The sequence below is a fragment of the Cygnus olor genome, chromosome 1 (assembly GCF_009769625.2).
Source record: "Cygnus olor isolate bCygOlo1 chromosome 1, bCygOlo1.pri.v2, whole genome shotgun sequence".
NCBI lineage: Eukaryota > Metazoa > Chordata > Aves > Anseriformes > Anatidae > Cygnus > Cygnus olor.
In genome coordinates this window covers 40,710,505-40,728,516 of record NC_049169.1, presented here as the reverse complement: position 1 = coordinate 40,728,516, position 18,012 = coordinate 40,710,505, and the positions used below count along the sequence as shown (strand labels likewise).

Here is an 18,012-nt window from a genome sequence, read left to right as displayed (position 1 = left end):
TAATCTGATCCAGTCGAAAGCCTGAGTACCGAGTGTCAATGTGTCCCTTATATACATACCGCATGCAGTTGTGAAGGTTTCTTCCCTTCTCTGAATAAACCACTAAAGCGTTCCCCTCTCTGCAACTGCCTGGCAGCAGGGGCATTTTTGCTATAATATTATGTATCACGTGTCTGTCTAAATATAATGACATTCTGCTTTATACATAGACTGCCTCTATATATACTCACACTATATATACACAACATATATTGTAAAACTATTAGTAGACGTGTTTGGCTTTTGGGGGATGTGAAGAACTCTCCTCAGCAATGGGGTTTATTTGGCTGGAGCAGTGGCTTTAAACTGCAGTCTGTGGGCCCGCTGGGGGCCTTAAAAAAGTAGCTACAAGGAACAAAACCCGGTAGGCTCAAGAATCTCCATCCGTGGGCCTGTAAGCAATGCACTGGAAAAGTCTCACAGCCCTGAACTTTGCAGGGGTTGAAGCACATTTAGCCTGTAGCCTTGTTTTATTGCCTTGTGAGTGTCCAACCGGTCCAATAAAGTGGCATCAGGACAACTGATATGCATATAATTTAAAAGATTTTCCCAGTTATCCTGTTTCTACTAATTCTTATCCCAAGGTTATCGCTACTTTATGTATAGTCTGCTTGACTAATTTCATCCATCTGCTCCTACGAAGGCTATTTCATTTTCCTGCAAGAGAAGGAGAAAGCCTCAGCTCTAAAGCTGAAGTTGTGCCAAGCCTAATATCCAGCCAGCAAATGTTTTCTTCTTCTTTTAATTTGATTTAATTTTTATCCCAGCCCAGTATATTGTTTCCTTGCATGGGGAAAATGTTAGTGCAGTGGGCTGGTAGGACACCTGTTGTGTAAATCTTTGCGATTTTTATAATGCGAGCTCCTGCTGGCAGAGACAGCTGTGTCTCACATTTAAACAGAAAGGATAAGGTATCAGAGGAGGAAGGAGAGAAAAAAAGGCTTAACATAAGAAAACAATACATCAGCGGCCAGAATCTGTTGTCAAGTTTTATAAGCTAAATGAGTTACAGTTGAAGGGGATATTAAAAGAAAACCATCCTGTTCCTAGAAGACAAAGTGTGTTTTCTTACAGGGATTCCCAGAGGATTTTGCATTTCTGACAATGGACGGAGCAGACAGCTGGTCCACACAAAAATGTACGTGCTAATTAACTTATCCCTCCTGTTACACCCAGACAATATTTAACAAGCAGACACATTGCTGAGGAATACTGGCAAAACTTGGGGGGCTTCCTTGCACAGCACCGAATTCTTCTAACTTGCTGCACAAGTTCCTCAGTCCCGCTGGTTCAGCAAAATCCTTGGCACGAGTGAGGAAAGTGGGACCGTTCCCTCCATCAGCAGCGCTTTGAAACATGCAGGGTATTTTTTCCGTTGCAGTTCAACCTCTTCCTCTTCACCACAGAGGTTCATGCCCAGCAGTGCAGCAGAGCCACAAAGCCGGACTTATGCTGGCCCCCTGGATATCCGCGGGTTATCCCACCGGTGAGGGGGCAGGACCTCACTGCCAGCAGCGATGCCTTGGGATGCTTGTGTTGGGCACGTGTTGGTCCTCTCCAGCCAAAGCAGGAGGCAAAGGCTGCCTTCACCAGGCTGCTGGGTGCAGTCTTGCAGGTAGAGGCTGCACGGTGCTCAAATATCTTCAGGCTCTGGGTGGGAGATGGGCTCGAGCCTGCCCAGCCCTGCTGAGGAGTGCACATTTTTGGCCTGTCCATGGCAGTGTGGTGGGAACAGCCCCTTCCTTCACCAGGGGAAGTGGAAATTTTTGTCAGTGCACACAAAGGGGAATTGGGTCTTCAAGGATCAATCCTACAAGCAAATGACAATAACACTGTGGGAGGAGTGATGTATGAGAGAGGTCAACTTTTGCAACCAGATTAGCGCAGACTTTCTCCTTCAGTGTTTGATCCTTTTTACCATTGCTCAGATCATGTCAAGTTTACTCATAGTCAGAGAGTGCTTTCCAACAGCTTCTCCTGAATATTTTAATTCATTTATTTCTCCCATCCGCTTCCCTTTCCTCTTCCATTTCACTATTACAGATGTCAGTTCAACAAATAAAGTATGTGGGCAGGACAATGAAACTATTCTCTTGCAAAAAAAAAAAAAGAGAGAGAGAGATTATTTCATTCTCCTGCTATTAACTTTAAAAGAAAAGGCCTTTTGTACCTTTCATACAAGCGGGTGTAATGATACAGTTGTGTACCTCGGCTCCTTAGCTTCTGAGGAAATGATTCAGGAGAGCATCTTTTTGAAAGACTATCAGTATAACCTGAAATTTCTTTTACCTAGGAACCTCTTTCAAGTAAGGCAAAATAATTCCTGAACATAATGCCACACAGGTAACCTGGACTGTGCTGCTTCCCTCCATCTGCTCCACACTCCTAGCTGGGCTGCTAAAGGATCTGGTGGATTCTCCATCTATTTGGATACGTAATCTGATTTTTTCTTAGTTTCTACATCATGTTCTATTATGAGGGTAAGGGAATATGGGAAAGGGGGGAAAAAGAGGCTAGGACAGGTGAAGAAAAAATGTATTTTCTGGAAAAAAATAAATAAATATCATTTTGGTGTTTTGCCTGATATTAGGACAAATACTATCTGTCCAGAGTATTCCACTGCCAAGTGAATAAGAAAATAAATACTTTTTTTGATATATTATTTTCATTATTTTCACAAAAACATTTGTGTTACTACTGCAAACACTGACAGTAAGAACATGTATACCCTTGCTCTGAAAACATGGGTGGTGTCTTCTTAACCAGAAAGGGCAGTGATTTTTCTCATGCTTTGAATTATTTTCTTTCCACACGTGGCATGAGACATGGTCTGCTACGAGCGCACAGTATTTCAGCATCCCCCACCACGTTTTGAGGAGATGGGTTTAGTGTCAGGCCATTCATGCACCTTGTCAGGGCGAGGAGAACGAAGTCCCGTTGGACGTGGCTTTCACCCCTCCAGCTGTGCACCACCTTCTCCATGTGCCTCTTGTCTCTGACCTCATCCCCTGCAGTAATTACACCACGCACTTGGCCACCGAGGTGGTGTGGGAGAGCTGACGTTTCTCCAGAATAGAAGAACTTCATCACAAAAACACTGCTCCGGATGCCGTGGCGGCCCAGCGATCGCAGCGCTGTGCGGACACAGCCCGGAGGAGCTCCCTGGTGCTGGGACCAGGTCGTGCATCATGCGGCGCATTGATAAGGATGGGCATTACTCATCGGGTGCCGCCGCGCCGATGTGGCAAAACCGTCATGGTCTATTTTGAAAATGTTATCTCACGCTCATTTCCTTGTACATCACGCATTAGTCTCAACAATAAGCCACTAAAATAGGACATCGCTTGTTTCTAGGAAAATCTTCTGCTACTTGCCATCATTCAGTGTGTTTGCTTGTGAATGACAAGCCTGAAAGTGGCTACACAGCAGGGTTTTAATGAAGCCACTTGGTGGCAAGTCCGCATATGCCTCTGTGACCGACTAACACTTGTCTGTACTCTCATGTGCTCAGTCTTCACAACATTTAAGCCTAGATTTTATTTGTAAGATGATTTAACAAGCCACAGTCATTTATTCTCATATTTCAGATCTTCATGCCATTCAGGGAATGACCAGGCAAATTAGGAAAATACTTGAGTTAAAAACTGGCCAGCATGACTGACCATGGCTTTGTAAATAATATCATAAGATGAATAAGGGCAAGGAACAGAACTGACTTTATTTGAGACCAGATTTTGACATCCTTCTGATGAACAATAATGAAGCCTTTGAATAATCCTGTTACTTTCATCTCATTGATTTCTGTAGATCCTCTTTCAGGGCAGGACTCAGCATAATCTGGGCCTTTATGATTTAATATCCTTTGGTGACAAGGCAACTTTACTGCTCCAAGTATTCTGAATATTTCATAACTTGACTCTGTCTTGATGTCTTTGTCTTCCCCTAAAACCTGGTTACAATTTGTCTGTTTGGATCTATCATTTTTAAGCTTTCCCCTGAGTTCTCGAAGAGGTCACTGATTAAGTGTGATGCATCTCCTGGAGACAGTTTTCCAATATTTTAGACCAATATTTAAGCACAGAATGACATCTGCATTGTAGTCTGATGACCAGTTAAATATTTAGCTTGGAACTATGACCGTGTCTGAATTCACTCCAGCCTTTTTGTAATGAGAAAAACACCACCAACAAACTCAACATCTCTGTCTGCTGGGAAATACCAGGTTGTTTCCACCATATTGCTGAGACCAATTTTTGAACCCCCTTCAGATTTAGATGAGGACTGCACCCGATCCCGTGTCTGCACTGTGCAGGCAGGCCTGCCGTAGCTGTAGTGGGTTAAAATGGTGTGCCAGGCCAGGGTGGTGCTTGGATGTGTCCCTCCTGGCTGTGAGATTCATCCTGGTTTCAGCTCCTGCAGGTGGCCGTGCAGTGCACCGGGCCCTTGGTGCCCACGTGTGTGCTGCTCCCTTCGTGGCTCCCTGACACATGGGGCTGGCACAAGTCATCGCCATCGCTGTGTTCACCCATGTGTACATTAAACTTGCTTCTGAAGTGTGCTGATCCATGTGCACGATCAAGGGAGAGGAGCCTGCAGTCTTCAGGCAATGCCTGCAGAGAAAATCAAGCTGTCTCTTTGCAGAGTCCCAAGCATGGCCCCTCCTGCTCCATGTGTCCCACATGTCCTGATGATGGCTCCGTGTGACAACACCCTTCCTGAACGGCTCCAGCATCGCTGTTACAATGCTACGAGCAAGTTGCAAGTGCCTGGGCTCGGGCTGCCTTCAAAGGAGGAGAAAGCAGGGGCATACTTGGGTGGGCTGGTGGGATGTGGGCAAGGCAGGCAGCAGATATCCAGAAGGAAGAATGTGAGTGCAAGGAGTTCGAAAAAAATACACAGTGAGCTTAGACCCACACATACTTAGAAATACAGACATATACAAGGGCCTACTAATACTTACATTAACATTTTCTGCGGGAAGTTTTACCCATATTTTACCTCACACCTTGCAAATAAGAGTTTCCTCTGCTTTTCACATTCAGATTCTTTGAGAGAGAAAATGTTGAAGTCTTGCAATAAAATGCATTACCATAAAAGAGCTGTTGGCCAAGCCACACAGGAAATGCAGATCTATATTAGCATCTGAAACAGCTGAGAAGCTGTAGTGTTAAGGGCTGACCCCAGGAATCATGTATGAATGTCTGAATACGAATGCAAATTCAGTCCTCGGAAGCAGAGGGTTTGCAGGAGAAACTTTCAGCTGTACCCCGGACTGCTCTCTCTGTTTGGGAACCTGCCTCATCTGCTGTCTTTAGGATAAAGTAAATTCCCCTTTCCCTTGCTTCCTTATAGGAAAGGGACAAGGTTAAGAAACATCCTGTTGGAAACCCTGGCTAAGGTGCGATTTCTGTTTCTATTAATCTATGGGAACAGTACAAACTCAGGCTGAAATATAATCAATTAAAACAATGGTATTTATCTTTACTCTTCAGATTTCATCTTCACTGTTTTTCCTTGTGACTTTCTCCCCTATGAACTTCCATGGCAGAGTAGAGGTTGAAGGGAGTTATCTGTACAAAATAAAAAAAAACTTCATCCTTCATCCTTCTAACACATGTTTATAAATAATAGGTCTGCTGTTTTAAATCCACTTCACCTGAAACGTGTAATTCTGACCATGCTCTTCCTGGGTAGAGGGGTCAGCCTCTCAAGGTTTGGTTCAGAACAGGCATAAGAAGGAGACTTACTCTTTTATTCTTCTCAGCTGAACAGAATTAGTAATTTTTTTAGTGTTTCCTGATGTCCGTTCCCCTTTGTTCTCTCAGATTAACCCTGCTTCTCTTCCTCTCCTGCTCTGGTTTCCTATCTGTACCTGTAGCAGAAGTCCTCAGCAGGCTGCAAAGCACTCAGATGATGTGGGCAGACTTCTGGACCCAAAGAAGCACGTCCATCCTTGGCCGAATGCCACAGCCTAATGCGTTCTGCACATTAACTTCTGCCTCACTCTCCCAGGTACCTGACGCAGCCCACGGCACCAAATCCTATTTCTAGAGCTGTAAATGTAAATCGGTGTTCCTGGTGGTCATGTTCCAGCGATATCTGCACAGACGAACACTGCCGCCTGATTTATGCACCTGCTGCTGTAAGCCTGTACGTCTTCCAACGCAGTGGCTTGCAGGGCCTGAAAATGAGGTTTACTGCAAATCTAAGAAAGCAACAAAAATTTAGAATTAGCTTATGAGGGATAAGCTAGTTGATTTTACTTTGCAAATTAATATATTTATATAGCTATGCCTGTGTTTTTCTGCTATTATACACAATACAAAAGCTACAAGTAGCAGCCATTTTGGCCATCAGCTGGTGCCGATATCTGTCTGTTAGTTTGGAGCCCGCTTTATCTTACAGGTGAAACAAGCATTGTAGGTGTTTTACCAGCATAGAAACGGACAGGCTTATGTGCACTGATAAAGTATACCATCATTTGGCTTTGGTGACAGGGCGCATTCTCATTAATACTACACGTCGTGCATGTCACCTCCCAGACAGGTCCACCTGCATGCAGAGCTGGTACGTGTTGCCCTGATTCTGCAGGGGATTTCCCAGGTCATGGCACTTTCCTCGGCAGCAGCAGTGCTCGCATTCCTGGAAATCCTACCCCGTGCTAGGTAGCAGAAGGCTCAGGACTCCAGCCTCATCCAGAGAACAAATTCCAGAAGCGCAGAACAGATTGCAGACCCTATCGTGAATGCATCACAACAACAAAGTTTCTAATTTTGGGACTCAGTACCATTATTCTTCATCTCAGGTCAAAAGTAATTTCTTATGGGAAAATATGTGAGTCAAATCCTTTCTGTTTCTTTAACCACTAGGCAGTATCAGGGCAGAGGAAACAGTACCAGCTTGCACAAACAGGCTGCAGAGCAGACGGGCACGCTTGTATGACGGCGCGGGGTCCCTCTCACATACGTGCACACATGCTCACACGCGGAGTCATTCCTAGTCATTCCTAACCTATTACAGAATGTGTTTGTCTGTCGGCTCTCGTATTTTTAGCATTTATTTTTGCGATACTGACTTTATGTCCCACTGAGCAGAGGAGACATTATGAAAGCAGCAGCCTCGTGGCAGTGCAGAAGTATTTCCCATCTTCCTTCCCATCCGAAATTCTGTTTGGAAGATAGTAACAAACAGATATTTCTTACCTCTCAGACCTGCTGTTTGGGTTTACTGCAAATAAGTAACTTGCAGACAACAAAGCTAGGACTCTATATACTCCTCCAGATTGCAATTTTTATTTATTTATTTATTTATTTTGTAATTAAAAAATCACTCCCTTGCTGTTTCTCTCCTTCAGGATAATTATTTAATGTAAATGAGTCCTCCTTGCACAGACACTGCCTCTCTTTCTCCGGCTTTTCATCTTTGCCAGGGCTGACTAAAAAGCCTGCCTATGGCCGAGAGAGCTGCCCGGCTCATGTTTGGGAATAAAACTGCAATCTAACGTTGCAATAGCAGCGGCATAAAGGGCCTCTTTGTGCTCCTCCTCGCGAGTCTGAATGCCGCAACCTGCCTGCCCTGGAGGCTCAGCCCCGCGCAGTCAGGAGGGCAGGATGCGCCCCTCTCCTGTCGGAGGCACGGTGCTGCTCGCAGCCCTGCCCCGCAGCACCCGGAGGAAAACCCAGCCCAGCTGGAGCATCTGCCAGGGCCTACTTCTCCTACCCAGTTTTCCTGCTCGAACAACGGGGCCGGAGGAGTTGTTATCTGCTTAATTGTAAGGCTCGGTTTGCTTCCTTTGTTTTGACAGCAGGCAGTTGTTATAAGGGACAACAGATTGTTTCTGATAGCAGATTGTTGTGACAGGGAGAGCTGCCTCTAGGTGACATTCAGAAGACAGAGTTCACAGTTTAAGGACATTTAAGATGCAGGCTGTGTGCTGGCAGTTAAGCAGCAGAGCATCCCTGCAGCCTCCGTGTGTTGGATAATAACAGATATAAGAAAGGCTTCACAAAGCCTGTCTGAATCTCCTGTGTGGTACCCTTACTCCCACAGCACCTCTGGCTTTCCCCTTTTGTAGACAATGGGCTTTCCGGCTCCCATCCCTCCTTCCTGGGTTTACTGAGCTTCCTGAAGCAGTTACATCAGTCTTGCCAGGAGCCTGTGAGGGCTGGCTCACTGCCCTACCCTTGTCCCCATTTCATGTCATCATGTGGGATGTTTGCTCTTGGGCCCCCAGTCCCCATGGCCATGGGCAAGGAAGAGATGCTTCAATCATAAGGGAGCAAAAATGAGGGTTCCTCCAAACAAAGATGCCCCAAATCTGGAGACAAACGCTCCATGACATTGTACTTCAGGTATCTCATCAGGGGGTAGCCAGATACTGAGTGAGTGTACCACAAAGAGCTCCTTCCTACTCTCACGAGGAGAAAACCCTGCTGATACTGGTAGAAGACTGGGTCTTAATGACGGTGTGAAACCGAGAGAGTGGCAGAAATATGGATGGAGGGAGAGGCAAAGGGATTTCGCTTTAGGTACTTACCTAGGCACTCCGGGTAAGTTGGGAGAGTTTAACCTGAGTTTAACTTGAGAGAGTTACCTGAGGGGTCTATTTGGTGGGCCACAGCCAACAAGAGGAGGGATCTGCTCACTTCAGAGGGGGGAGAGCCCTCTCCTTGTCAGACCTGACCTCCATGCAGTGGCCTCACTCCTCCTGACTCAGCTGTGCACCAGAGGGCAGCCACCAGTACCAGGGGATGCTTTTCCTCGTGAGAGCACATCCCTGCTGAGAGGGGGGACCACAGTGCTGTAAAACACCAGTCTCTCCTTCCTGCAGCTGGGTTTAAACAAGAGAGAAAGCCTAAGCCTGTGTTTGTCTTTCTGTCTTGGCACCTCCTCGAAATTTTTTGGTAGCAACCACTGAGTGCTCAGCACTTAAAAAATACACGGATATAACATGCAACTGAAGTCAAACCTAGGTTGATAATTTTGTTTATTTAGAGTTGGATCACAGTATTATTAGGTGACTTGTCTCATTCACTCATCTCACTTACAGGTGATGTCCTCATCACCTGCCAAGTTTCCCCAAGTTTCCTGTCAGCACTGTTGCTGTGTCTGTATAGACACATGTAAGAGCATACGTTAATCTTGTATGGGGAAACAACTATGAGGGAAAGAAGAACACTATTTCCATTTCTTGATTCTCAGACAACAGTTATCACGTAGCAACTTTCACTATTAGACTTTGTAGGAAAACAAAACTAAACCAAAAAGAACATTTTTTTTTCCCAGATTTCCTTCTTCACAAACTTCCTCACTAGAAAAGAAATAGATTTTAACTATCCTGGGTGAGGTTCTCAGGTGGAGTTTGTAATCAGAACACAGAATCCCTTCTGTGGACAGATGAATGCATTTAGGGAACCCGGACTGTCCTCATGTCAGGACACTGTTAGTACAGAGATGAAATTTCTGAAATTATTGAATTGTCACACGTGTAATTCAAGAAACATTTGAACGAAAAATAGTTATGTAGGGATCATTTATAAACCAGTTAATCTTTGGAAGTCTTTCACATCTCACATACTCTGTGCTCAGGATAAAGTCTAATCCAAGTAAATGAAGGTGAAACTACCATAATTTCTTCAAATTAGGCCACAGATATTAACTAATTAGTTAACATGCTGGGTCAAATTCTAGGGTCTTTAAGCACTATGGAATTTGGAAAGAGCTTTAGCAAAATTTAGCGATGTGCTAACCACACAAAGAACAAAGCTCCCTCCTTGTAATTTTGCCAGTAACATTTTCTCAGATAACTGGGGTTTAGGCAGAAGAAGGAACAGGAACCACCCAAGTATCATTGTAGGATCACCAGCTGAAAACTGCAATCTGGAAAGCTCTTGGTAAAACGCTAACTGGTCTTACTGGTGCCTAAAATTGAAGGGTTCCTGATGGAGTGCCAGCATGGAAGTGTGCCAGTTGAGGCATGTCCCCAGCCAGCCGGACCCAGGACCTGTCCAGCCGTACTGGTAGGATCCTGTCTCAGAGCTGTTGGGGTTTCTCATGGCCTTTTGTAACTGCAGCTGATGTGGTCCCTGGAGGGAACTGTCCTGAGCTGCTGGCTTTACTGACGTTCAACCTAGGTACTGCTCCACCTAGGTATTCGTTAAAGATCATGCTTGCTGATTAGGCTTAAGATGTCTGTGAGTCAATCGAACACCTTAAAATTACAGAATATACTGGACTTCTTGTGAAGCTCACTGTGCCAATTTAAAATTGATGCTGCTTCTCTTTATGCCTGGATTTCTCAGCCATGCTCTATTCCATCAGTGAGTGTGTGTGACATGCATTTACTCCTGACTGGCAAGGTGTAGGCTGCATGGTGCAAACATTTGTGGTGACATATTTGAAATTTGCTTTTTATAAATATTTCCTACGGGTTTCATAAAACATGAGCGTCTAGCAAGCATCCCTGTCAGAAAGCAAATTCAGTAAATGTTCAGGGAAGAGGGGAGGAAGAAGACACAATAACAGCAGAAGTGAATTCAGCTGCTAGCACGAGTGAACGTTGATAAACATTTAGTGTTTTAATTATTAGCCTGGCTTTTACTCTCTCTTTTGGAGAGGTGACTGGAATTCTATGCACATCAGCAGATGGGGTTAACTAACTCTGTAGGCAGAAGACAACATCACCTTCTTGCAACTTAGGCTATCATGCTGTGAACAGTCAGGGTCCAATTTCTCAGGCTGGTAGACAAGTCAATATGCACATCTGCTATTGAGTGAGCTTCCAAAACGCCATGGTAGGCTCAGTGTCTGAATCCTCTTGGATTCAGTGGGAGAAAAATCGTAAGTTCATAAGAGGACTTGAGTACCTGTGGCTGTCCTCACAAGAGCACTGTCTTCCCTATGTTCTGTACACAGTGTTTTTGTTTTGTTTTGTTTTTTAGTTTTTGTCCCGTCTCATTAACTTTCTAGCCCAGTCTGCCCAACAGCCTTGCTTCACAGTAAGGGATGGAAGGAGTGTTTTCCCCGGTGCCTCTCTCCACCTACAGCATAGTCTCTAGGGTTGCAATTGGGATCCTTCACATTCAATATGGACTTGGGGGAAGGAGTCAGACTTGTAGAGTGTAGCATCTCACTTCCCTGGTGAGTATTTCAACCTCCAAGGCCAAAAACTAGGCATTGTCAAATCTTTTGGCAATGTTTCCCAAGTTATTAGCTTTTATTATTATTTATTAATTTATTATTATTTATTATTAGTTTCATTAGTTATTTTATTGTATATTTGCTTATTTCTTTGTTTATAATTAATAGACAAAATATGTTGTAGAAACTCTGTTGGGAACATTGCTGTAAATTAGCTAATTGTACTATTAGGTTATCCTCCCCTTTGTCTTTCTAGGATTCTTTTAGCTCACCCTGGGTTCAACAGGACTGTTGTGGTCTCTGCATACAGGAGCTGGACCACTTAGCATCCTCTCGGGTAGCTACACAATGGCTTCTTAGGATCCTGCCTTGAGGTGCTAAACTCTTCTTCTAGGTCATGTGCAAGCATCTGCTCTTAACCTTAGTTTGTGGACTGCCCTCTCAGAGCTGGATGTTTCCTTACCAGGCACAAGAATACAACATTAAGGTCTTTGTGAGTCTGTAAGGAGTCTTACGAACTGAAACTTCATGGAAAATCTCACCAGGCTTTCCCATAAGTCTTTAATTACCTAGCTCCATTTATTCCTTGGGTACAGGAATGGCTTTATTCACCCATATATCTTCTCTAAGCTCTGTGACACAAGTGCTTAACACAATGCAGCTTCCTAAGTCAACAAGACAAAGTATTTCATGCTGCTCTTTCATTTGTGGAGGATGGCACTTGGCAAACAGGATAGCTAGTGTGTATATATATACAGGGTGTGCTTTAGCAGTCCTCATCCTTCCTCTTTCCTTGGTACTTGGGAATAAGGTATTTACACATTTTAAAATTTTTATTTCTGACTCATATTAGTTAGACCATCCAAAGAAAACATATGTACTCTCTACTGTGATTTTTTAAGGCACTGTTTTTTCTTTCCATTGCCATCATTTTTCCTGTTCAGATGACTGTTTTTATAAAAAATGGATCAGAGGCACAACTGATCAAATGAAAAACTGTTCAAGATGAGACAGTTTGGTTCATTAGTTAGCCATTTCCTAGCAGAGTTTTAATATCACAAACACTAGTCAGCCAGTGGCAGAACAGCTGGTGGTGTAACCTAATGCATGTAATTACACTCTACGTAGATTGTGGTGCCATTTTTTTTTCTTTCAAACAGGTTTCTATTCAAGACTGAAGGCATGTCATAATTGATCAGATTTTAATCCTTCTGCAGTGTGGCCTCATAAGCAGATTGTTAGTATACATTTATTACTACATCCGAGAATGCTTCATAAAATCAGCTCTGGTATTAATTATTTAGGTAACTCGCTAGAAATGAATCTTCAGGGGATGATGAATAATATTAATGCAGTCATTAGTTCTGATTGATTTCTTCTCAGCTGACAAAAATGAACTTTAATTGTTAGAAGCCGCAGGCAATGCCAGGGCACTGCGACTGTTCCCAAAACAGCTAATTTAAAGTGAGTGCTCAGCGATGGGTGTTTAGGTCCCTACGTGGTCTTATTCTGTGCTGCTGTAGCTCTTTCAGAGAGAGTGAAAAGGAAGGGTTTATGGACTTTATTGTACCTGGGTTAGAGTGGTGGTTTGCTTACCTATGGCCCTCATTTCCCTCACAAAACCGGAGCTGTGTAAATGCCTTGATAGCTGCATGTGCTAACGAGGCTGGAGGTAGAGAAATGCCTCCATTTGGGCTTTCCATCTTAAAGGCTTCCCTCAGACAAAGCGCAGAGAATTACCGAGGTGAGGGAACTGCCACTCTGAAGCCTGGTGATGGGGAAGGAGGAGCACGGTGCCCTTTCTCGGGGGCAAGGTTAGCATTTACATTGCAGGTGCCATTTACGCACGAGCAGAGCGCAGAACAGACCTTTAACAAAGGTGATGCAGAGGAGGGAGCTCTCGGCAGTGTGGATCTGGCTGGAAGTAGCTTTGCATCTTCCCCAGCTATCTTCAGGGGCAGAAAGCCAGCCTGATGTTTTTCCCTGGGTACCCTGTGTCGAACAGGGGCTCTCCCTGGCTGGACCCAGGCCATGCAGGGGACGTGCCTTTCTGTGACACTACTGGCCTTCAGACATTGCTCCATGGCAGGAAATTCAGCCTTTCCTTGCCTCCTCACCTTGACTTCGTAGCTCTAAGGACAGACGTTGTCCCCTCATCCAGCTGTTGTCTTTGCTGCAAGGTTCGTGTCACCTCTGCTGTCCTGATGAGGATTTACCAGGGGAAACAGCTGAGGGAGTTACAGCAGCTCCTCCCCACCTCCATTAACAAAGCCAGTGTTAATTGGCATCCTGTCTTTGCTGATGAGTGATGGTCACCTAGCTGTGCACCTCGAGGGTTACACCTGCTTCTGCTACAGGCACCAGGCTCTGACAATAGATGGTCACAGTACAGGAGCACACAGTAATAGTTCCTGTGAATACAAATTTGAAAAAAATCTTTAAAATCTACAATGAGTGGATTCTCCCCTTTCCCCCTCCCCCCACCTCCCCCCCGCCCAAATGCTACATTTTAGGATTTTAGGTCAAAGCTTAATTAAATCTGTGGCCTGTGTACGTAGATGAATTTAGATGATGATATTTTTTTCCTTCTGGCCACACTCTTTATGGCTGAAATGCACAACTCCTTCTGAACTATGCAGCTTTTCCAGAAAAGTCCTATTATTTTTTTCTTGTAAACAGAACCAGAGGAAGATGGCTTTTGATTTATACACAAATCAATACTGCCTTCTGATTGAACCCTGCGCTGCGCTGCTGTAATTATATTCATGGATTTTGTGTAGGTGTAAGACAGGAAGCAATTATGGGCCGCAGCCATGAAAGGATATAAAAGAAATCTCACTCTTCCCTAGAACTATAACATCAACGGCACTCTCTGTCTAACGTCAGCCCCTTTCACATGACTTCTGCTAAGTGCACTGTTGTTTAGCTGAGGAAGAAGTAATAACAGATAGCTGTGAGAGCAGTAACTGAATAACATCCGCATGAATTTAGGGCGCTGCAGTGTTTTGAACTTTGTCTTCCTTAAAAAGCCAGTGCTTTTAATTTGTACCGGAGCAGGTCACGGGTTTTAGCTCAAGTATTTTCTTTTCTGTTTACCCCAAAGTTAATCAAGGGTGTAATTTATTCCTTAGGGATTCATCATGGGACCTTCGGAGGAGCATCGTTCCCTTTCGGTTCCCGAGTGGAAAACAGAAGAGACACCTGGCATAGGCAGGCGGATGGCACCAGGCACCCAGCTGCAGAGGGTCTGGGCACACTCCGGGGAGTTTTCACTAGTGCCAAAGTCAGGTCCTGGTGTCGCAGGACCAGGGCTCACCTCTTACTGTGGCCCTGGTGTGGATCAGCCCTGCTGACTGGTCACAGCCCAGGCCTGAGCTGTGCCAGGGGAGAAAACACCCCAAACATCAGTGAGCGATCCCACTGGGCCTGGGGGCTCTCGGAGTTCACTGAACTGGTTTGCCCCTTCTCTTGCTTAGGAAGTTGCTTTTACAGAGGAATTGTATCACGGGCCTTGCATCACATCACACTTGTTATATCATCGGCTGGAGAGCTTCTATTTATGGCCTCTATTGCTTCCAGCTCTTAGAGGGCCACTTCCAACCAGCTTTAAAGCCAATGTGCCTGAAGTGGGATTTTTTTTTTTAATGATAGCAATTAACCTTTGAATTGCCAACTTCACCTTTGCTTATTCCTTTCCGACAGGGAGTTATCTGCACGCAAAATGCCTGTCTTTGTAGGAAACGGGAACCTGCTGATCCGTGTAGTTGCACTTACTGCTTAGCTCATTCGTGATGAAAGGCCAGGAATATGCTGACACTGTAGGATGTGTTGTCCTTTCCCTTTCCCTTTCCCTTTCCCTTTCCCTTTCCCTTTCCCTTTCCCTTTCCCTTTCCCTTTCCCTTTCCCTTTCCCTTTCCCTTTCCCTTTCCCTTTCCCTTTCCCTTTCCCTTCTTTCCCATTTGGGCTCAGATTGTTCCATTATAAACCCAATTCCACATTTAGGTGCCAAAGCAGACTGTCAACATTTTTATTATAATAATAACTTTAATGTTCACAGACATGACTGAAAGAACACCGTTCAAAAGCTGTTGATATATTTGGGGCTTACATAAGGGTTCAGCAGGTTAACTTTCCCCCCTTTGATAAAGTAATAGCTGGGAGGGGAGGGCTGATCTCTGTAGCAGACAGCTTCACATCTTCTCCAGAGATCTTATATCCATCGGATGTCCCCAGGGGACAGATATAACCTATTCTAAAGTCAATGGGTGGCGGCTGGGGCCTCAGGGGTCCTGAGCACTGCAGCTGCTCCCCACTGGTGTGCCCCATAGTACAAGCACGTCCAGCTCAGATGTGTCCCTGTGATGACACCGCTGTTAAATTTTTGGTGCCCGTGATACGGGACACAGGCTGAGCACGCAGCTGGGTGTGCGGGCTGAGCAGACTGCAGCCAACACCTGAGCTGGCACTGAGCTTCCTGAAACAAGTTAACGGGATGGATTTTTTCTGAGGACAGACAGATCGAAATGGGGAGTTGGTACTGAGCTGGTGCTCGGCATCGCACACCCGGTCGAGGTGTGCTGGCAGTGTGCTGCGAGGCCAAGACCCAAGGGGCTGCGGTCTGCAGGTCTTGGAAGCCTCAGAGGAGCTGTGCTGGCCTTGGGGAAGCTCAGCCATGCACAGTAGTAAGGTGCAGGTCCCCTCAGCCTCTCAGCAGATTTATGGTGGCTGGGCTGATTCCCACTGCTGAGATAAATAAAGGGCAGCTGAATGCAGATCCATCAGGCTGCTCCGTAACAAAACACCCTGAACCTGCGCTGCTCTCGCTTGATTCAGCCACAGCGCAGGCAGTGGCTGTGAGCAGATGCTGAGGGACACTTCACATTGCTGTGCTTCCAAAATAGCCAGTCTTGTTTTTACTACAGAGCAGGCAGCAACATATAAAAAAAAAAGTATAAATAAATACACAAGGAGATGGGATGCCGCTCTGTGAGAGCTAATCCGCCCTCTCCCCTCCTTCAGCTAGCTGAGCTGCTTGCCTTTTTTATTTTGGATTTACACCACTGGTGGGAATGTACATTCCTCGTGATTTCAAACAGCTGGATTCTGTATCCAAGGGCTCCGGCTCCCAAGACCAATCCAGATTTATGCAAAGTTTACACAAACATGAACACAAATAAATAAATAAGCGGGAAGTCTGGGAAGCACACCCTAAGCTCCTGATCCCTCCTCATTGGAAGGGGTTTTGTTGCTCTCGTGTTTCAGGGTAACCCTCAATTAACTCATGAAAGGCCGGAGAGGCATGAATACAGCAGTGTTTGCTTTCTGGGAAGGATCCCAGCAGCTGGACTCTCCTTGGCGGGACACCACGCGGCGCTTTGGAAAGAGCCCCCGGCATCAGGATCCAAAGGGGGCCGGGCAGGAGCGTGAGGGTGTAAGATGCACATCGACACAGAGGGACACATCAGCTCGTGAGAGCATGGCCTCCAAACTGGGGCTTTGCTGGTGGGTTTTTCCTTTCTGTCTTTTGTGCTTTTTTTTGGGAGGGGTTAGGGGGAAGAACATATTTCTCCCCCTCACTCTTCATGTTTGCCTTTCGTCATTCATTGCAATCTCAAGCTTCCTGTATTTGGGTAAATAATGTTATCATCTGTTTCCAGAAATGGTTTGGGACAAATTCTTCTTGGAAGTCCTTCCCACGCAGTTATATTTCGGTGTCCTTTATTTCCCAGGCAGGCAGTGAGACCTCATGGTTAGGCTATATCGGTTTCTCTTCCCCACCCATCAGCTGTCTACTGTGTTGAGATAGGACCACCTGATGCGATACGTTGTAACAGAAAAATAATTGTCAGCAGCGTTTTCTGTGCCGCAGTCAGGAGGATGTGCATTTCCACTGACAAAGCAGGCTTTGAAAATTCAAAACAAAAGCTAAAATAAAGATTTCTGAACTGGCAGCAATGACTAGTTCCTGAGGAAAAACAGAGCTTTATTAGCATAAAAGCCCCCTGAATGGATTTGTGAGCTGTCTCTCTGAGATATACGGGCAGTCACTCACATGCCAAGAGCCTGACAATTTTGCATTCCGCTGCCTGAGAAACCATAACTCACTTTAGCTGTTTCGCTGTGAGGAGAGGCTGCTGTCTGCAGAGGGCAAGCCTTCTCCCTCCCATCTAAAGCCAAGTCTATTGCAGAAGGCTGGCTTGCCCTCTGGAAGGCCTCGCTGACCAGAGGAAGAGCCTAAAACCCAGCCTGAAAGTCACAAGCGCGGTAAGGAAGATCACCATGAATCAAACAGATGATTCACCTGGCCTCGGCCTGCTGCGGCAGCCCCGGTAGCAAGGCCGACTGCCTCCCCCGGGCAGACCGTGCCACGAGGGTTGGAGCCAGCTCACCCGCTTTTGCAATAAGGAAGATAACCATCTCCTCGGCCGGGGCAAATGCGAAACTGTCTCGTGGCAGAGGCCAAAGAGGAGCTTCTTGTCATGGTCACAAGCAGTGGGCCGCCCGTCCACGGACCTCTCCCACCCCAGCGGTATCCCCACCCTCCCAGACATCACTCTCACTACTTTATCCTCGCCAGCTCCTCTCCACACAGCTGATCATAACAATGCCTAGGAGGCTGTTTTTGCTGTTCCAGTAGTAGTAATTTTTCCTTGAGGAGACGTTAAATGAGTCACCGGAGGGAAAGAGAGCATGTTGCTCCATGTCTGAGCCAGATGCGTCAGGTTCCTTGAAACTAGGGACTGTGAGCAGTTATTTGGTGAAGCAGAACACCAGGTTTACAGCCCCATTGTTTTTCCATTTGTTCATAGCAGAAAAGCTTTATAATGCAAGCAT

At 45.5% G+C, this 18,012-nt stretch overlaps 1 long non-coding RNA gene across 1 annotated transcript; it reads left to right on the top strand.

The window, feature by feature from the left end:
- The first annotated feature begins 1,110 nt into the window (after positions 1–1,110).
- LOC121068515 lies at positions 1,111–2,694 on the top strand. The gene is made up of 2 exons (XR_005818923.1): positions 1,111–1,177; positions 1,421–2,694. It is a non-coding gene; the product is annotated as an uncharacterized LOC121068515 (long non-coding RNA).
- The last annotated feature ends 15,318 nt before the right edge of the window (positions 2,695–18,012 follow it).